Below are 22,174 nucleotides of genomic sequence, written 5' to 3'. Positions count from 1 at the left end.
AGTCTACCTCCTGAAATCGGTTTCCTGCAATTCTGCCCCGCTTTCAAGTCCTCTTGGCAGCCTTACTTCAGTCTATTTTTGGACGATAGCTGTCATTTATAACTCTGCAGGTTTGTGAATTACAGTGCCCCTGAGCTCCTTTCTTCAACTCGCTTTCTTGTGACCTGGCCGCAACACCGCAGGATGGCTTCAGGCCCTAATCTGGTTCCGGCCCGTCATGCTGAGCCTTTGATTAATTCCTCTTCCTGGTGGGAAATGAGAGTTAAATTTGCCCGTTCAGACACCTCCAGCTAGCCTCTCATTGGTTCTCGCTATTCCTGTTCATCTTCCGCAGAAATTGCAAACTGGGCCAAACAGGAGGTTAAAGGCACTGACTCTCCAAGTCGGGAGAGTGTTAGTAAAGCGTTTGGAATGTTGCACCCGAGTACCAGGGGAGGAAAACTGAGACATATTTGAACACGTCTCCCGTTCACATGGTTGATCATACTCTGGGTTCAACATGCATGTTTTAGCTGAAGGAAGAATACCTTAAACCTGGAGAGTTGAGACCCGTGTAATGGGTACCATGCAATATGACTTCAAAGGGTCTTCATTTGCTCACCGAACCTCTCCAATCCTATCACTGCTGCGTTTATGCCCCTGTACACAAGCTTGATTCTCTTTTGGAGACATAGCAATCCATAGGTTTTAAGATACTTTCTAGTCAGGTACATTCTTAGGTGTTTAATATGGGGTGTTGAGTCCATTTCGTTGAGCAAGGAGTAGCTCTTGTCTATTCCATATTTGGCTTAAGGAACTTTATCTGTGCTCATTTCAATCTCTGGTTTTATGCAGCACCCCAACTCACCTTTCCCCTTAAGCAAGCATAAGTTGGTTTTCTAAATTTGAGACCCTGTTCTGTTTTGGAATGCAGTTCCTGTGTAGCCAAGTTTACATTCCGTGTATTAGTGATATCTTATGATGTTTCTTTTTCTGTGTGACTTATTTCAGTTAGAATCATCGTACCTGAATCCACTCATTATGCTGCTACGGGCCTGATGACATAGATTTCATTGCTGAGTGATACTGCATTGTACGTAAGTACCACAACTTCTTTATCCATTTTTCACTTTCTGCGATGTTGAACTTGTACTGTAAACGAGGTTCTTGTAAACAGAGGCGTCCCAAACTTTGGGGTGGCTGTGTCTTTTTGATTTTAATTTCCCTAAGCTATAGGACCATAAGTGGCATTGCCCTAGGCTCTGTTGCTTTGTTTTTTAGATGTTTCAGGAAACACCATACACTTATCCCGAGTGTCTGTTGGCAATTTACATCCCGCCCATCAGCATAACAAGGCTCCCAGTTCTCCATGGCCTGTCCTGCCTTTCTGGATTTTACACTTTTTTCAGATGGCCCTTTTGACCGGGGGGAAGTGAGACTTCATTGTAGTGCAGATTTCCTTTGCAATCTTGCTTGGTTGGCCAAAAAGGGCGTATGCGTTTTTTCCTGAATATATTCAGGAAAAAACGCATACGCCCTTTTTGGCCAAGTGCATCATTGTGGACGTTCTGCCTCTTTTCCTATGCTTTCAATGCAATTCCAGTCTACCTCCTGAAATCGGTTTCCTGCAATTCTGCCCCGCTTTCAAGTCCTCTTGGCAGCCTTACTTCAGTCTATTTTTGGACGATAGCTGTCATTTATAACTCTGCAGGTTTGTGAATTACAGTGCCCCTGAGCTCCTTTCTTCAACTCGCTTTCTTGTGAGCTGGCCGCAACACCGCAGGATGGCTTCAAGCCCTAATCTGGTTCTGGCACGGCACGCTGAGCCTTTGGTTAATTCCTCTTCCTGGTGGGAAATGAGAGTTAAATTTGCCGGTTCAGACACCTCCAGCTAGTCTCTCATTGGTTCTCGCTATTCCTGTTCATCTTCCGCAGAAATTGCAAACTGGGCCAAACAGGAGGTTAAAGGGACTGACTCTCCAAGTCGGGAGAGTGTTAGTAAAGCGTCTGGAATGTTGCACCCGAGTACCAGGGTACGAAAACTGAGACATATTTGAACACGTCTCCCGATCACATGGTTGATCATACTCTAGGTTCCACATGCATGTTTTAGCTGAAGGAAGAATACCTTAAACCTGGGTAGTTGAAACCCGTGGAATGGGTACCATGCAATATGACTTCAAAGGGTCTTCATTTGCTCACCGAACATCTCCAAACCTATCACTGCTGCGTTTATGCCCCTGTACACATGCTTGATTCTCTTTCGGAGACATTGCAATCCATAGGTTTTAAGATACTTACTAGTCAGGTACATTCTTAGGCGTTTAATATGCGGTGTTGAGTCCATTTCGTTGAGCAAGGAGTAGCTCTTGTCTATTCCATATTTGGCTTAAGGAACTTTATCTGTGCTCATTTCAATCTCTGGTTTTATGCAGCACCGCAACTCACCTTTACCCTTAAGCAAGCATAAGTTGGTTTTCTAAATTTTAGACCCTGTTCTGTTCTGTAATTCAGTTCCTGTGTAGCCAAGTTTACATTCCGTGTATTACTGATATCTTATGATGTTTCTTTTTCTGTGTGACTTATTTCAGTTAGAATCATCATACCTAAATCCACTCATTGTGCTGCTAAGGGCCTGATGACACAGATTTCATTGCTGAGTGATATTGCTTTTTAAGTAAATACCACAACTTCTTTATCCATTTTTCACTTTCTGCGATGTTGAACTTGTACTGTAAACGAGGTTCTTGTAAACAGAGGCATCCCAAACTTTGGGGTGGCTGTGTCTTTTTGATTTTAATTTCCCTAAGCTATAGGACCATAAGTGGAAGTACCCTAGGCTCTGTTGCTTTGTTTTTTAGATGTTTCAGGAAACACCATACACTTCTCCCGAGTGTCTGTTGGCAATTTACATCCCGCCCATCAGCATAACAAGGCTCCCAGTTCTCCATGGCCTGTCCTGCCTTTCTGGATTTTACACTTTTTTCAGATGGCCCTTTTGACCGGGGGGAAGTGAGACTTCATTGTAGTGCAGATTTCCTTTGCAAGCTTGCGTGGTTGGCCAAAAAGGGCGTATGCGTTTTTTCCTGAATATATTCAGGAAAAAACGCATACGCCTTTTTTGGCCAAGTGCATCATTGTGGACGTTCTGCCTCTTTTCCTATGCTTTCAATGCAATTCCAGTCTACCTCCTGAAATCGGTTTCCTGCAATTCTGCCCCACTTTCAAGTCCTCTTGGCAGCCTTACTTCAGTCTATTTTTGGACGATAGCTGTCATTTATAACTCTGCAGGTTTGTGAATTACAGTGCCCCTGAGCTCCTTTCTTCAACTCGCTTTCTTTTGAGCTGGCCGCAACACCGCAGGATGGCTTCAGCCCCTAATCTGGTTCCGGCACGGCACGCTGAGCCTTTGGTTAATTCCTCTTCCTGGTGGGAAATGAGAGTTAAATTTGCCCGTCCAGACACCTCCAGCTAGTCTCTCATTGGTTCTCACTATTCCTGTTCATCTTCCGCAGAAATTGCAAACTGGGCCAAACAGGAGGTTAAAGGGACTGACTCTCCAAGTCGGGAGAGTGTTAGTAAAGCGTCTGGAATGTTGCACCCGAGTACCAGGGTACGAAAACTGAGACATATTTGAACACGTCTCCCGATCACATGGTTGATCATACTCTGGGTTCCACATGCATGTTTTAGCTGAAGGAAGAATACCTTAAACCTGGGTAGTTGAAACCCGTGGAATGGGTACCATGCAATATGACTTCAAAGGGTCTTCATTTGCTCACCAAACCTCTCCAATCCTATCACTGCTGCGTTTATGCCCCTGTACACATGCTTGATTCTCTTTCGGAGACATAGCAATCCATAGGTTTTAAGATACTTACAAGTCAGGTATATTCTTAGGCGTTTAATATGGGGTGTTGAGTCCATTTCGTTGAGCAAGGAGTAGCTCTTGTCTATTCCATATTTGGCTTAAGGAACTTTATCTGTGCTCATTTCAATCTCTGGTTTTATGCAGCACCCCAACTCACCTTTACCCTTAAGCAAGCATAAGTTGGTTTTCTAAGTTTGAGACCCTGTTCTGTTCTGTAATTCAGTTCCTGTGTAGCCAAGTTTACATTCCGTGTATTAGTGATATCTTATGATGTTTCTTTTTCTGTGTGACTTATTTCAGTTAGAAACATCGTACCTGAATCCACTCATTAAGCTGCTACGGGCCTGATGACAAAGATTTCATTGCTGAGTGATACTGCATTGTACGTAAGTACCACAACTTCTTTATCCATTTTTCACTTTCTGCGATATTGAACTTTTACAGTAAACGAGGTTCTTGTAAACAGAGGAGTCCCAAACTTTTGGGTGGCTGTGTCTTTTTGATTTAAATTTCCCTAAGCTATAGGACCATAAGTGGAAGTGCCCTAGGCTCTGTTGCTTTGTTTTTTAGATGTTTCAGGAAACACCATACACTTCTCAGGAGTGTCTGTTGACAATTTACATCCCGCCCATCAGCATAACAAAGCTCCCAGTTCTCCATGGCCTGTCCTGCCTTTCTGGATTTTACACCTTTTTCAGATGGCCCTTTTGACCGGGGGGAAGTGAGACTTCTTTGTAGTGCAGATTTCCTTTGCAAGCTTGCTTGGTTGGCCAAAAAGGGCGTATGCGTTTTTTCCTGAATATATTCAGGAAAAAACGCATACGCACTTTTTGGCCAAGTGCATCATTGTGGACGTTCTGCCTCTTTTCCTATGCTTTCAATGCAATTCCAGTCTACCTCCTGAAATCGGTTTCCTGCAATTCTGCCCCGCTTTCAAGTCCTCTTGGCAGCCTTACTTCAGTCTATTTTTGGACGATAGCTGTCATTTATAACTCTGCAGGTTTGTGAATTACAGTGCCCCTGAGCTCCTTTCTTCAACTCGCTTTCTTTTGAGCTGGCCGCAACACCGCAGGATGGCTTCAGGCCCTAATCTGGTTCTGGCACGGCATGCTGAGCCTTTGGTTAATTCATCATCCTGGTGGGAAATGAGAGTTAAATTTGCCCGTCCAGACACCTCCAGCTAGTCTCTCATTGGTTCTCGCTATTCCTGTTCATCTTCCGCAGAAATTGCAAACTGGGCCAAACAGGAGGTTAAAGGGACTGACTCTCCAAGTCGGGAGAGTGTTAGTAAAGCGTCTGGAATGTTGCACCCGAGTACCAGGGTATGAAAACTGAGACATATTTGAACACGTCTCCCGATCACATGGTTGATCATACTCTAGGTTCCACATGCATGTTTTAGCTGAAGGAAGAATACCTTAAACCTGGGTAGTTGAAACCCGTGGAATGGGTACCATGTAATATGACTTCAAAGGGTCTTCTCTTGCTCACCGAACCTCTCCAATCCTTTCACTGCTGTGTTTATGCCCCTGTACACACGCTTGATTCTCTTTTGGAGACATAGCAATCCATAGGTTTTAAGATACTTACTAGTCACGTACATTCTTAGGCGTTTAATATGGGGTGTTGAGTCCATTTCGCTGAGCAAGGAGTAGCTCTTGTCTATTCCATATTTGGCTTAAGGAAATTTATCTGTGCTCATTTCAATCTTTGGTTTTATGCAGCACTCCAACTCACCTTTCCCCTTAAGCAAGCATAAGTTGGTTTTCTAAATTTGAGACCCTGTTCTGTTTTGGAATTCAGTTCCTGTGTAGCCAAGTTTACATTCCGTGTATTAGTGATATTTTATGATGTTTCTTTTTCTGTGTGACTTATTTCAGTTAGAATCATCGTACCTGAATCCACTCATTATGCTGCTACGGGCCTGATGACATAGATTTCATTGCTGATTGATACTGCATTGTACGTAAGTACCACAAGTTCTTTATCCATTTTTCACTTTCTGTGATATTGAACTTGCACGGTAAACGAGGTTCTTGTAAACAGAGGCGTCCCAAACTTTGGGGTGGCTGTGTCTTTTTGATTTTAATTTCCCTAAGCTATAGGACCATAAGTGGAAGTGCCCTAGACTCTGTTGTTTTGTTTTTTCGATGTTTCAGGAAACACCATACACTTCTCCCGAGTTTCTGTTGGCAATTTACATCCCGCCCATCAGCATAACAAGGCTCCCAGTTCTCCATGGCCTGTCCTGCCTTTCTGGATTTTACACTTTTTTCAGATGGCCCTTTTGACCAGGGGGAAGTGAGACTTCATTGTAGTGCAGATTTCCTTTGCAAGTTTGCTTTGTTGGCCAAAAAGTGCGTATGCGTTTTTTCCTGAACATATTCAGGAAAAAACGCATACGCCCTTTTTGGCCAAGTGCATCATTGTGGACGTTCTGCCTCTTTTCCTATGCTTTCAATGCAATTCCAGTCTACCTCCTGAAATCGGTTTCCTGCAATTCTGCCCCGCTTTCAAGTCCTCTTGGCAGCCTTACTTCAGTCTATTTTTGGACGATAGCTGTCATTTATAACTCTGCAGGTTTGTGAATTACAGTGCCCCTGAGCTCCTTTCTTCAACTCGCTTTCTTGTGAGCTGGCCGCAACACCGCAGGATGTCTTCAGGCCCTAATCTGGTTCTGGCATGGCACGCTGAGCCTTTGGTTAATTCCTCTTCCTGGTGGGAAATGAGAGTTAAATTTGCCCATCCAGACACCTTCAGCTAGTCTCTCATTGGTTCTCGCTATTCCTGTTCATCTTCCACAGAAATTGCAAACTGGGCCAAACAGGAGGTTAAAGGGACTGACTCTCCAAGTGGGGAGAGTGTTAGTAAAGCGTCTGGAATGTTGCACCCGAGTACCAGGGTACGAAAACTGAGACATATTTGAACACGTCTCCCCATCACATGGTTGATCATACTCTAGGTTCCACATGCAAGTTTTAGCTGAAGGAAGAATACCTTAAACCTGGGTAGTTAAAACCCGTGGAATGGGTACCATGCAATATGACTTCAAAGGGTCTTCATTTGCTCACCGAACCTCTCCAATCCTATCACTCCTGCGTTTATGCCCCTGTACACACACTTGATTCCCTTTTGGAGACATAGCAATCCATAGGTTTTAAGATACTTACTAGTCAGGTACATTCTTAGGCGTTTAATATGGGGTGTTGAGTCCATTTCGTTGAGCAAGGAGTAGCTCTTGTCTATTCCATATTTGGCTTAAGGAACTTTATCTGTGCTCATTTCAATCTCTGGTTTTATGCAGCACCCCAACTCACCTTTCCCCTTAAGCAAGCATAAGTTGGTTTTCTAAATTTGAGACCCTGTTCTGTTTGGAATTCAGTTCCTGTGTAGCCAAGTTTACATTCCGTGTATTAGTGATATCTTATGATGTTTCTTTTTCTGTGTGACTTATTTCAGTTAGAATCATCGTACCTGAATCCACTCATTATGCTGCTACGGGCCTGATGACAAAGATTTCATTGCTGAGTGATACTGCATTGTACGTAAGTACCACAACTTCTTTATCCATTTTTCACTTTCTGCGATATTGAACTTTTACGGTAAACGAGGTTCTTGTAAACAGAGGAGTCCCAAACTTTTGGGTGGCTGTGTCTTTTTGATTTAAATTTCCCTAAGCTATAGGACCATAAGTGGAAGTGCCCTAGGCTCTGTTGCTTTGTTTTTTAGATGTTTCAGGAAACACCATACACTTCTCAGGAGTGTCTGTTGACAATTTACATCCCGCCCATCAGCATAACAAAGCTCCCAGTTCTCCATGGCCTGTCCTGCCTTTCTGGATTTTACACCTTTTTCAGATGGCCCTTTTGACCCGGGGGAAGTGAGACTTCTTTGTAGTGCAGATTTCCTTTGCAAGCTTGCTTGGTTGGCCAAAAAGGGCGTATGCGTTTTTTCCTGAATATATTCAGGAAAAAACGCATACGCACTTTTTGGCCAAGTGCATCATTGTGGACGTTCTGCCTCTTTTCCTATGCTTTCAATGCAATTCCAGTCTACCTCCTGAAATCGGTTTCCTGCAATTCTGCCCTGCTTTCAAGTCCTCTTGGCAGCCTTACTTCAGTCTATTTTTGGACGATAGCTGTCATTTATAACTCTGCAGGTTTGTGAATTACAGTGCCCCTGAGCTCCTTTCTTCAACTCGCTTTCTTGTGACCTGGCCGCAACACCGCAGGATGGCTTCAGGCCCTAATCTGGTTCTGGCACGGCACGCTGAGCCTTTGGTTAATTCCTCTTCCTGGTGGGAAATGAGAGTTAAATTTGCCCGTCCAGACACCTCCAGCTAGTCTCTCATTGGTTCTCGCTATTCCTGTTCATCTTCCGCAGAAATTGCAAACTGGGCCAAACAGGAGGTTAAAGGGACTGACTCTCCAAGTCGGGAGAGTGTTAGTAAAGCGTCTGGAATGTTGCACCCGAGTACCAGGGTATGGAAACTGAGACATATTTGAACACGTCTCCCGATCACATGGTTGATCATACTCTAGGTTCCACATGCATGTTTTAGCTGAAGGAAGAATACCTTAAACCTGGGTAGTTGAAACCCGTGGAATGGGTACCATGTAATATGACTTCAAAGGGTCTTCTTTTGCTCACCGAACCTCTCCAATCCTTTCACTGCTGTGTTTATGCCCCTGTACACACGCTTGATTCTCTTTTGGAGACATAGCAATCCATAGGTTTTAAGATACTTACTAGTCACGTACATTCTTAGGCGTTTAATATGGGGTGTTGAGTCCATTTCGTTGAGCAAGGAGTAGCTCTTGTCTATTCCATATTTGGCTTAAGGGAATTTATCTGTGCTCATTTCTATCTTTGGTTTTATGCAGCACCCCAACTCACCTTTCCCCTTAAGCAAGCATAAGTTGGTTTTCTAAATTTGAGACCCTGTTCTGTTTTGGAATTCAGTTCCTGTGTAGCCAAGTTTACATTCCGTGTATTAGTGATATATTATGATGTTTCTTTTTCTGTGTGACTTATTTCAGTTAGAATCATCGTACCTGAATCCACTCACTATGCTGCTACGGGCCTGATGACATAGATTTCATTGCTGAGTGATACTGCATTGTACGTAAGTACCACAAGTTCGTTATCCATTTTTCACTTTCTGTGATATTGAACTTGCACGGTAAACGAGGTTCTTGTAAACAGAGGCGTCCCAAACTTTGCGGTGGCTGTGTCTTTTTGATTTTAATTTCCCTAAGCTATAGGACCATAAGTGGAAGTGCCCTAGGCTCTGTTGTTTTGTTTTTTCGATGTTTCAGGAAACACCATACACTTCTCCCGAGTTTCTGTTGGCAATTTACATCCCGCCCATCAGCATAACAAGGCTCCCAGTTCTCCATGGCCTGTCCTGCCTTTCTGGATTTTACACTTTTTTCAGATGGCCCTTTTGACCGGGGGGAAGTGAGACTTCTTTGTAGTGCAGATTTCCTTTGCAAGTTTGCTTGGTTGGCCAAAAAGGGCGTATGTGTTTTTTCCTGAACATATTCAGGAAAAAACGCATACGCCCTTTTTGGCCAAGTGCATCATTGTGGACGTTCTGCCTCTTTTCCTATGCTTTCAATGCAATTCCAGTCTACCTCCTGAAATCGGTTTCCTGCAATTCTGCCCCGCTTTCAAGTCCTCTTGGCAGCCTTACTTCAGTCTATTTTTGGACGATAGCTGTCATTTATAACTCTGCAGGTTTGTGAATTACAGTGCCCCTGAGCTCCTTTCTTCAACTCGCTTTCTTGTGAGCTGGCCGCAACACCGCAGGATGTCTTCAGGCCCTAATCTGTTTCTGGCACGGCACGCTGAGCCTTTGGTTAATTCCTCTTCCTGGTGGGAAATGAGAGTTAAATTTGCCCATCCAGACACCTTCAGCTAGTCTCTCATTGGTTCTCGCTATTCCTGTTCATCTTCCACAGAAATTGCAAACTGGGCCAAACAGGAGGTTAAAGGGACTGACTCTCCAAGTGGGGAGAGTGTTAGTAAAGCGTCTGGAATGTTGCACCCGAGTACCAGGGTACGAACACTGAGACATATTTGAACACGTCTCCCGATCACATGGTTGATCATACTCTAGGTTCCACATGCAAGTTTTAGCTGAAGGAAGAATACCTTAAACCTGGGTAGTTAAAACCCGTGGAATGGGTACCATGTAATATGACTTCAAAGGGTCTTCTTTTGCTCACCGAACCTCTCCAATCCTTTCACTGCTGTGTTTATGCCCCTGTACACATGGTTCATTCTCTTTCGGAGACATAGCAATACATAGGTTTTAAGATACTTACTAGTCAGGTACATTCTTAGGCGTTTAATATGCGGTGTCGAGTCCATTTCGCTGAGCAAGCAGTAGCTCTTGTCTATTCCATATTTGGCTTAAGGAACTTTATCTGTGCTCATTTCGATCTCTGGTTTTATGCAGCACCCCAACTCACCTTTCCCCTTAAGCAAGCATAAGTTGGTTTTCTAAATTTGAGACCCTGTTCTGTTCTGTAATTCAGTTCCTGTGTAGCCAAGTTTACATTCCGTGTATTACTGATATCTTATGATGTTTCTTTTTCTGTGTGACTTATTTCAGTTAGAATCATCATACCTGAATCCACTCATTGTGCTGCTAAGGGCCTGATGACATAGATTTCATTGCTGAGTGATATTGCTTTGTAAGTAAATACCACAACTTCTTTATCCATTTTTCACTTTCTGCGATGTTGAACTTGTATGGTAAACGAGGTTCTTGTAAACAGAGGCGTCCCAAATTTTGGGGTGGCTGTGTCTTTTTGATTTTAATTTCCCTAAGCTATAGGACCATAAGTGGAAGTGCCCTAGACTCTGTTGCTTTGTTTTTTCGATGTTTCAGGAAACACCATACACTTCTCCTGAGTGTCTGTTGGCAATTTACATCCCGCCCATCAGCATAACAAGGCTCCCAGTTCTCCATGGCCTGTCCTGCGTTTCTGGATTTTACACTTTTTTCAGATGGCCCTTTTGACCGGGGGGGAAGTGAGACTTCATTGTAGTGCAGATTTCCTTTGCAAGTTTGCTTGGTTGGCCAAAAAGAACGTATGCGTTTTTACCTGAATATATTCAGGAAAAAACGCATTCGCCCTTTTTGGCCAAGTGCATCATTGTGGACGTTCTGCCTCTTTTCCTATGCTTTCAATGCAATTCCAGTCTACCTCCTGAAATCGGTTTCCTGCAATTCTGCCCCGCTTTCAAGTCCTCTTGGTAGCCTTACTTCAGTCTATTTTTGGACGATAGTTGTCATTTATAACTCTGCAGGTTTGTGAATTACAGTGCCCCTGAGCTCCTTTCTTCAACTCGCTTTCTTGTGAGCTGGCCGCAACACCGCAGGATGGCTTCAGGCCCTAATCTGGTTCCGGCACGGCACGCTGAGCCTTTGGTTAATTCCTCTTCCTGGTGGGATGTGAGTGTTAAATTTGCCCGTGAGGACACCTCCAGCTAGTCTCTCACTGGTTCTCGCTATTCCTGTTCATCTTCCGCAGAAATTGCAAACTGGGCCAAACAGGAGATTTAAGGGATTGACTCTGAAGTCGGGAGAGTGTTAGTAAAGCGTCTGGAATGTTGCACCCGAGTACCAGGGGAAGAAAACTGAGACATATTTGAACACGTCTCCCGTTCACACGGTTGATCATACTCTGGGTTCCACATGCATGTTTTAGCTGAAGGAAGATTACCTGAAACCTGCAGAGTTGAGACCCGTGGAATGGGTACCATGCAATATGACTTCAAAGGGTCTTCATTTGCTCACCGAACCTCTCCAATCCTATCACTGCTACGTTTATGCCCCTGTACACACGCTTGATTCTCTTTTGGAGACATAGCAATCCATAGGTTTTAAGATACTTACTAGTCAGGTACATTCTTAGGCGTTTAATATGGGGTGTTGAGTCCATTTCTTTGAGCAAGGAGTAGCTCTTGTCTATTCCATATTTGGCTTAAGGAACTTTATCTGTGCTCATTTCAATCTCTGGTTTTATGCAGCACCCCAACTCACCTTTCCCCTTAAGCAAGCATAAGTTGGCTTTCTAAATTTGAGACCCTGTTCTGTTCTGTAATTCAGTTCCTGTGTAGCCAAGTTTCCATTCCGTGTATTACTGATATCTTATGATGTTTCTTTTTCTGTGTGACTTATTTCAGTTAGCATCATCGTACCTGAATCCACTCATTATGCTGCCACGGGCCTGATGACATAGATTTCATTGCTGAGTGATACTGCATTGTATGTAAGTACCACAAGTTCTTTATCCATTTTTCACTTTCTGTGATATTGAACTTGTACGGTAAACGAGGTTCTTGTAAACAGAGGCGTCCCAAACTTTGGGGTGGCTGTGTCTTTTTGATTTTAATTTCCCTAAGCTATAGGACCATAAGTGGAAGTGCCCTAGGCTCTGTTGCTTTGTTTTTTAGATGTTTCAGGAAACACCATACACTTCTCCGGAGTGTCTGTTGGCAATTTACATCCCGCCCATCAGCATAACAAGTCTCAAAGTTGTCCATGGCCTGTCCTGCCTTTCTGGATTTTACACTTTTTTCAGATGGCCCTTTTGACCGGGGGGAAGTGAGACTTCATTGTAGTGCAGATTTCCTTTGCAAGTTTGCTTGTTTGGCCAAAAAGGGCGTATGCGTTTTTTCCTGAATATATTCAGGAAAAAATGCATACGCCCTTTTTGGCCAAGTGCATCATTGTGGACGTTCTGCCTCTTTTCCTATGCTTTCAATGCAATTCCAGTCTACCTCCTGAAATCGGTTTCCTGCAATTCTGCCCCGCTTTCAAGTCCTCTTGGCAGCCTTACTTCAGTATATTTTTGGACGATAGCTGTCATTTATAACTCTGCAGGTTTGTGAATTACAGTGCCCCTGAGCTCCTTTCTTCAACTCACTTTCTTGTGACCTGGCCGCCACACTGCAGGATTGCTTGAGGCCCTAATCTGGTACCAGCTCGGCACGCTGAGCCTTTGGTTAATTCCTCTTCCTGGTGGGAAATGAGAGTTAAATTTGCCCGTCCAGACACCTCAATCTAGTCTCCCATTGGTTCTCCCTATTCCTGTTCATCTTCCGCAGAAATTGCAAACTGGGCCAAACAGGAGGTTAAAGGTGCTGACTCTCCAAGTGGGGAGAGTGTTAATAAAGCATCTGGAATGTTGCACCCGAGTACCAGGGGAGGAAAACTGAGACATATTTGAACACGTCTCCCGTTCACACAGTTGATCATACTCTGGGTTCCACATGCATGTTTTAGCTGAAGGAAGAATACCTGAAACCTGCAGAGTTGAGACCCGTGTAATGGGTACCATGCAATATGACTTCAAAGTGTCTTCATTTGCTCACCGAACCTCTCCAATCCTATCACTCCTGCGTTTATGCCCCTGTACACACGCTTGATTCCCTTTTGGAGACATAGCAATCCATAGGTTTTAAGATACTTACTAGTCAGGTACATTCTTAGGCGTTTAATATGGGGTGTTGAGTCCATTTCGTTGAGCAAGGAATAGCTCTTGTCTATTCCATATTTGGCTTAAGGAACTTTATCTGTGCTCATTTCAATCTCTGGTTTTATGCAGCACCCCAACTCACCTTTCCCCTTAAGCAAGCATAAGTTGGTTTTCTAAATTTGAGACCCTGTTCTGTTTGGAATTCAGTTCCTGTGTAGCCAAGTTTACATTCCGTGTATTAGTGATATCTTATGATGTTTCTTTTTCTGTGTGACTTATTTCAGTTAGAATCATCGTACCTGAATCCACTCATTATGCTGCTACGGGCCTGATGACATAGATTTCATTGCTGAGTGATACTGCATTGTACGTAAGTACCACAAGTTCTTTATCCATTTTTCACTTTCTGTGATATTGAACTTGTACGGTAAACGAGGTTCTTGTAAACAGAGGCGTCCCAAACTTTGGGGTGGCTGTGTCTTTTTGATTTTAATTTCCCTAAGCTATAGGACCATAAGTGGAAGTGCCCTAGGCTCTGTTGCTTTGTTTTTTAGATGTTTCAGGAAACACCATACATTTCTCCCGAGTGTCTGTGGCAATTTACATCCCGCCCATCAGCATAACAAGGCTCCCAGTTCTCCATGGCCTGTCCTGCCTTTCTGGATTTTACACTTTTTTCAGATGGCCCTTTTGACCGGGGGGAAGTGAGACTTCATTGTAGTGCAGATTTCCTTTGCAAGCTTGCTTGGTTGGCCAAAAAGGGCGTATGCGTTTTTTCCTGAATATATTCAGGAAAAAACGCATACGCCCTTTTTGGCCAAGTGCATCATTGTGGACGTTCTGCCTCTTTTCCTATGCTTTCAATGCAATTCCAGTCTACCTCCTGAAATCGGTTTCCTGCAATTCTGCCCCGCTTTCAAGTCCTCTTGGCAGCCTTACTTCAGTCTATTTTTGGATGATAGCTGTCATTTATAACTCTGCAGGTTTGTGAATTACAGTGCCCCTGAGCTCCTTTCTTCAACTCGCTTTCTTGTGACCTGGCCGCAACACCGCAGGATGGCTTCAGGCCCTAATCTGGTTCCGGCACGGCACGCTGAGCCTTTGGTTAATTCCTCTTGCTGGTGCGATGTGAGTGTTAAATTTGCCCGTCCAGACACCTCCAGCTAGTCTCCATTGGTTCTCGCTATTCCTGTTCATCTTCTGCAGAAATTGCAAACAGGGCCAAACAGGAGGTTAAAGGCGCTGACTCTCCAAGTGGGGAGAGTGTTAGTAAAGCGTCTGGAATGTTGCACCCGAGTACCAGGGGAGGAAAACTGAGACATATTTGAACACGTCTCCCGTTCACATGGTTGATCATACTTGGGTTCCACATGCATGTTTTAGCTGAATGAAGAATACCTTAAACCTGGAACATTGAGACCCGTGTAATGGGTACCATGCAATATGACTTCAAAGGGTCTTCATTTGCTCACCGAACCTCTCCAATCCTATCACTGCTACGTTTATGCCCCTGTACACATGCTTGATTCTCTTTTGGAGACATAGCAATCCATAAGTTTTACGATACTTACTAGTCAGGTACATTCTTAGGCGTTTAATATGCGGTGTTGAGTCCATTTCGTTGAGCAAGGAGTAGCTCTTGTCTATTCCATATTTGACTTAAGGAACTTTATCTGTGCTCATTTCAATCTCTGGTTTTATGCAGCACCACAACTCACCTTTACCCTTAAGCAAGCATAAGTTGGTTTTCTAAATTTGAGACCCTGTTCTGTTCTGTAATTCAGTTCCTGTGTAGCCAAGTTTACATTCCGTGTATTACTGATATCTTATGATGTTTCTTTTTCTGTGTGACTTATTTCAGTTAGAATCATCATACCTGAATCCACTCATTGTGCTGCTAAGGGCCTGATGACACAGATTTCATTGCTGAGTGATATTGCTTTGTAAGTAAATACCACAACTTCTTTATCCATTTTTCACTTTCTGCGATGTTGAACTTGTACTGTAAACGAGGTTCTTGTCAACAGAGCCGTTCCAAACATTGGGGTGGCTGTGTCTTTTGGATTTTAATTTCCCTAAGCTATAGGACCATAAGTGGAAGTGCCCTAGGTTCTGTTGCTTTGTTTTTTAGATGTTTCAGGAAACACCATACACTTCTCCCGAGTGGTTGTTGGCAATTTACATCCCGCCCATCAGCATAACAAGGCTCCCAGTTCTCCATGGCCTGTCCTGCCTTTCTGGATTTTACACTTTTTTCAGATGGCCCTTATGACCCGGGGGAAGTGAGACTTCCTTGTAGTGCAGATTTCCTTTGCAAGCTTGCTTGGTTGGCCAAAAAGGGCGTATGCGTTTTTTCCTGAATATATTCAGGAAAAAACGCATACGCCCTTTTTGGCCAAGTGCATCATTGTGGACGTTCTGCCTCTTTTCCTATGCTTTCAATGCAATTCCAGTCTACCTCCTGAAATCGGTTTCCTGCAATTCTGCCCCGCTTTCAAGTCCTCTTGGCAGCCTTACTTCAGTCTATTTTTGGACGATAGCTGTCATTTATAACTCTGCAGGTTTGTGAATTACAGTGCCCCTGAGCTCCTTTCTTCAACTCGCTTTCTTGTGAGCTGGCCGCAACACCGCAGGATGGCTTCAGGCCCTAATCTGGCTCCGGTACGGCACGCTGACCCTTTGGTTATTTCCTCTTCCTGGTGGGAAATGAGAGTTAAATTTGCCCGTCCAGACACCTCCAGCTAGTCTCTCATTGGTTCTCGCTATTCCTGTTCATCTTCCGCAGAAATTGCAAACTGGGCCAAACAGGAGGTTAAAGGCGCTGACTCTCCAAGTGGGGAGAGTGTTAGTAAAGCGTCTGGAATGTTGCACCCGAGTACCAGGGGAGGAAAACTGAGACATATTTGAACACGTCTCCCGTTCACATGGTTGATCATACTTGGGTTCCACATGCATGTTTTAGCTGAAGGAAGAATACCTTAAACCTGGAGAGTTGAGACCCGTGTAATGGGTACCATGCAATATGACTTCAAAGGGTCTTCATTTGCTCACCGAACCTCTCCAATCCTATCACTGCTGCGTTTATGCCCCTGTACACATGCTTGATTCTCTTTTGGAGACATAGCAATCCATAGGTTTTACGATACTTACTGGTCAGGTACATTCTTAGGCGTTTAATATGCGGTGTTGAGTCCATTTCGTTGAGCAAGGAGTAGCTCTTGTCTATTCCATATTTGACTTAAGGAACTTTATCTGTGCTCATTTCAATCTCTGGTTTTATGCAGCACCACAACTCACCTTTACCCTTAAGCAAGCATAAGTTGGTTTTCTAAATTTGAGACACTGTTCTGTACTGTAATTCAGTTCCTGTGTAGCCAAGTTTACATTCCGTGTATTACTGATATCTTATGATGTTTCTTTTTCTGTGTGACTTATTTCAGTTAGAATCATCGTACCTGAATCCACTCATTGTGCTTCTAAGGGTCTGATGACACAGATTTCATTGCTGAGTGATACTGCATTGTACGTAAGTACCACAAGTTCTTTATGCATTTTTCACTTTCTGTGATATTGAACTTGTACGGTAAACGAGGTTCTTGTAAACAGAGGCGTCCCAAACTTTGGGGTGGCTGTGTCTTTTTGATTTTAATTTCCCTAAGCTATAGGACCATAAGTGGAAGTGCCCTAGGCTCTGTTGCTTTGTTTTTTAGATGTTTCAGGAAACACCATACACTTCTCCCCAGTGGTTGTTGGCAATTTACATCCCGCCCATCAGCATAACAAGGCTCCCAGTTCTCCATGGCCTGTCCTGCCTTTCTGGATTTTACACTTTTTTCAGATGGCCCTTTTTACCCGGGGGAAGTGAGACTTCATTGTACTGCAGATTTCCTTTGCAAGCTTGCTTGGTTGGCCAAAAAGGGCGTATGCGTTTTTTCCTGAATATATTCAGGAAAAAACGCATACGCCCTTTTTGGCCAAGTGCATCATTGTGGACGTTCTGCCTCTTTGCCTATGCTTTCAATGCAATTCCAGTCTACCTCCTGAAATCGGTTTCCTGCAATTCTGCCCCACTTTCAAGTCCTCTTGGCAGCCTTACTTCAGTCTATTTTTGGACGATAGCTGTCATTTATAACTCTGCAGGTTTGTGAATTACAGTGCCCCTTAGCTCCTTTCTTCAACTCGCTTTCTTGTGAGCTGGCCGCAACACCGCAGGATGGCTTCAGGCCCTAATCTGGTTCCGGCACGGCACGCTGAGCCTTTGATTAATTCCTCTTCCTGGTAGGAAATGAGAGTTAAATTTGCCCGTCCAGACACCTCCAGCTAGTCTCCATTGGTTCTCGCTATTCCTGTTCATCTTCTGCAGAAATTGCAAACTGGGCCAAACAGGAGGTTAAAGGCGCTGACTCTCCAAATGGGGAGAGTGTTAGTAAAGCGTCTGGAATGTTGCACCCGAGTACCAGGGTATGAAAATTGAGACATATTTGAACACGTCTCCCATTCACATGGTTGATCATACTTGGGTTCCACATGCATGTTTTAGCTGAAGGAAGAATACCTTAAACCTGGAGAGTTGAGACCTGTGTAATGGGTACCATGCAATATGACTTCAAAGGGTCTTCATTTGCTCACCGAACCTCTCCAATCCTATCACTGCTACGTTTATGCCCCTGTACACATGCTTGGTTCTCTTTCGGAGACATAGCAATCCATAGGTTTTAAGATACTTACTAGTCAGGTACATTCTTAGGCGTTTAATATGCGGTGTTGAGTCCATTTCGTTGAGCAAGGAGTAGCTCTTGTCTATTCCATATTTGGCTTAAGGAACTTTATCTGTGCTCATTTCAATCTCTGGTTTTATGCAGCACCCCAACTCACCTTTACCCTTAAGCAAGAATAAGTTGGTTTTCTAAATTTGAGACCCTGTTCTGTTCTGTAATTCAGTTCCTGTGTAGCCAAGTTTACATTCCGTGTATTACTGATATCTTATGATGTTTCTTTTTCTGTGTGACTTATTTCAGTTAGAATCATCATACCTGAATCCACTCATTGTGCTGCTAAGGGCCTGATGACACAGATTTCATTGCTGAGTGATATTGCTTTGTAAGTAAATACCACAACTTCTTTATCCATTTTTCACTTTCTGCGATGTTGAACTTGTACTGTAAACGAGGTTCTTGTCAACAGAGCCGTTCCAAACATTGGGGTGGCTGTGTCTTTTTGATTTTAATTTCCCTAAGCTATAGGACCATAAGTGGAAGTGCCCTAGGTTCTGTTGCTTTGTTTCTTAGATGTTTCAGGAAACACCATACACTTCTCCCGAGTGGTTGTTGGCAATTTACATCCCGCCCATCAGCATAACAAGGCTCCCAGTTCTCCATGGCCTGTCCTGCCTTTCTGGATTTTACACTTTTTTCAGATGGCCCTTTTGACCGGGGGGAAGTGAGACTTCCTTGTAGTGCAGATTTCCTTTGCAAGCTTGCTTGGTTGGCCAAAAAGGGCGTATGCGTTTTTTCCTGAATATATTCAGGAAAAAACGCATACGCCCTTTTTGGCCAAGTGCATCATTGTGGACGTTCTGCCTCTTTTCCTATGCTTTCAATGCAATTCCAGTCTACCTCCTGAAATCGGTTTCCTGCAATTCTGCCCCGCTTTCAAGTCCTCTTGGCAGCCTTACTTCAGTCTATTTTTGGACGATAGCTGTCATTTATAACTCTGCAGGTTTGTGAATTACAGTGCCCCTGAGCTCCTTTCTTCAACTCGCTTTCTTGTGAGCTGGCCGCAACACCGCAGGATGGCTTCAGGCCCTAATCTGGCTCCGGTACGGCACGCTGACCCTTTGGTTATTTCCTCTTCCTGGTGGGAAATGAGAGTTAAATTTGCCCGTCCAGACACCTCCAGCTAGTCTCTCATTGGTTCTCGCTATTCCTGTTCATCTTCCGCAGAAATTGCAAACTGGGCCAAACAGGAGGTTAAAGGCGCTGACTCTCCAAGTGGGGAGAGTGTTAGTAAAGCGTCTGGAATGTTGCACCCGAGTACCAGGGGAGGAAAACTGAGACATATTTCAACACGTCTCCCGTTCACATGGTTGATCATACTTGGGTTCCACATGCATGTTTTAGCTGAAGGAAGAATACCTTAAACCTGGAGAGTTGAGACCCGTGTAATGGGTACCATGCAATATGACTTCAAAGGGTCTTCATTTGCTCACCGAACCTCTCCAATCCTATCACTGCTACGTTTATGCCCCTGTACACATGCTTGATTCTCTTTTGGAGACATAGCAATCCATAGGTTTTACGATACTTACTAGTCAGGTACATTCTTAGGCGTTTAATATGCGGTGTTGAGTCCATTTCGTTGAGCAAGGAGTAGCTATTATCTATTTCATATTTGACTTAAGGAACTTTATCTGTGCTCATTTCAATCTCTGGTTTTATGCAGCACCACAACTCACCTTTACCCTTAAGCAAGCATAAGTTTGTTTTCTAAATTTGAGACCCTGTTCTGTACTGTAATTCAGTTCCTGTGTAGCCAAGTTTACATTCCGTGTATTACTGATATCTTATGATGTTTCTTTTTCTGTGTGACTTATTTCAGTTAGAATCATCATACCTGAATCCACTCATTGTGCTTCTAAGGGCCTGATGACACAGATTTCATTGCTGAGTGATATTGCTTTGTAAGTAAATACCACAACTTCTTTATCCATTTTTCACTTTCTGCGATGTTGAACTTGTACTGTAAACGAGGTTCTTGTAAACAGAGCCGTTCCAAAATTTGGGGTGGCTGTGTCTTTTTCATTTTAATTTCCCTAAGCTATAGGACCATAAGTGGAAGTGCCCTAGGTTCTGTTGCTTTGTTTTTTAGATGTTTCAGGAAACACCATACACTTCTCCCGAGTGGTTGTTGGCAATTTACATCCCGCCCATCAGCATAACAAGGCTCCCAGTTCTCCATGGCCTGTCCTGCCTTTCTGGATTTTACACTTTTTTCAGATGGCCCTTTTGACTGGGGGGAAGTGAGACTTCATTGTAGTGCAGATTTCCTTTGCAAGCTTGCTTGGTTGGCCAAAAAGGGCGTATGCGTTTTTTCCTGAATATATTCAGGAAAAAACGCATACGCCCTTTTTGGCCAAGTGCATCATTGTGGACGTTCTGCCTCTTTTCCTATGCTTTCAATGCAATTCCAGTCTACCTCCTGAAATTGGTTTCCTGAAATTCTGCCCCACTTTCAAATCCTCTTGGCAGCCTTACTTCAGTCTATTTTTGGACGATAGCTGTCATTTATAACTCTGCAGGTTTGTGAATTACAGTGCCCCTGAGCTCCTTTCTTCAACTCGCTTTCTTGTGAGCTGGCCGCAACACCGCAGGATGGCTTCAGGCCCTAATCTGGTTCCGGCACGGCACGCTGAGCCTTTGGTTAATTCCTCTTCCTGGTGGCATGTGAGTGTTAAATTTGCCCGTCCAGACACCTCCAGCTAGTCTCCATTGGTTCTCGCTATTCCTGTTCATCTTCCGCAGAAATTGCAAACTGGGCCAAACAGGAGGTTAAAGGCGCTGACTCTCCAAATGGGGAGAGTGTTAGTAAAGCGTCTGGAATGTTACACCCGAGTACCAGGGGAGGAAAACTGAGACATATTTGAACACGTCTCCCGTTCACATGGTTGATCATACTTGGGTTCCACATGCATGTTTTAGCTGAAGGAAGAATACCTTAAACCTGGAGAGTTGAGACCCGTGTAATGGGTACCATGCAATATGACTTCAAAGGGTCTTCATTTGCTCACCGAACCTCTCCAATCCTATCACTGCTACGTTTATGCCCCTGTACACATGCTTGATTCTCTTTTGGAGACATAGCAATCCATAGGTTTTACGATACTTACTAGTCAGGTACATTCTTAGGCGTTTAATATGCGGTGTTGAGTCCATTTCGTTGAGCAAGGAGTAGCTCTTGTCTATTCCATATTTGGCTTAAGGAATTTTATCTGTGCTCATTTCAATCTCTGGTTTTATGCAGCACCCCAACTCACCTTTCCCCTTAAGCAAGCATAAGTTGGTTTTCTAAATTTGAGACCCTGTTCTGTTCTGTAATTCAGTTCCTGTGTAGCCAAGTTTATATTCCGTGTATTACTGATATCTTATGATGTTTCTTTTTCTGTGTGACTTATTTCAGTTAGAATCATCATACCTGAATCCACTCATTGTGCTGCTAAGGGCCTGATGACACAGATTTCATTGCTGTGTGATATTGCTTTGTAAGTAAATACCACAACTTCTTTATCCATTTTTCACTTTCTGCGATGTTGAACTTGTACTGTAAACGAGGTTCTTGTAAACAGAGGCGTCCCAAACTTTGGGGTTGCTGTGTCTTTTTGATTTTAATTTCCCTAAGCTATAGGACCATAAGTGGCAGTGCCCTAGGCTCTGTTGCTTTGTTTTTTAGATGTTTCAGGAAACACCATACACTTCTCCCGAGTGTCTGTTGGCAATTTACATCCCGCCCATCAGCATAACAAGGCTCCCAGTTCTCCATGGCCTGTCCTGCCTTTCTGGATTTTACACTTTTTTCAGATGGCCCTTTTGACCGGGGGGAAGTGAGACTTCATTGTAGTGCAGATTTCCTTTGCAAGCTTGCTTGGTTGGCCAAAAAGGGCGTATGCGTTTTTTCCTGAATATATTCAGGAAAAAACGTATACGCCCTTTTTGGCCAAGTGCATCATTGTGGACGTTCTGCCTCTTTTCCTATGCTTTCAATGCAATTCCAGTCTACCTCCTGAAATCGGTTTCCTGCAATTCTGCCCCGCTTTCAAGTCCTCTTGGCAGCCTTA

The 22,174-nt window shown here is 43.7% G+C and overlaps 1 long non-coding RNA gene across 4 annotated transcripts in view; it reads left to right on the top strand.

The window, feature by feature from the left end:
* LOC307181273 overlaps positions 1-22,174 on the top strand; it is a 560,753-nt gene that overhangs the window by 250,629 nt on the left and 287,950 nt on the right. For all 4 annotated transcript variants that reach the window (XR_013826299.1, XR_013826300.1, XR_013826301.1 and 1 more), the window contains exon 5: positions 2,575-2,656. This is a non-coding gene — a long non-coding RNA (uncharacterized lncRNA). The remainder of the gene's footprint in view (positions 1-2,574; positions 2,657-22,174) is intronic.

Source organism: Stenella coeruleoalba (genome assembly GCF_951394435.1).
Source record: "Stenella coeruleoalba genome assembly, contig: scaffold_104, whole genome shotgun sequence".
Lineage (NCBI taxonomy): Eukaryota > Metazoa > Chordata > Mammalia > Artiodactyla > Delphinidae > Stenella > Stenella coeruleoalba.
Note: the sequence above shows the minus strand (reverse complement) of the source record. Positions and strands in the feature narration are given on the sequence as shown.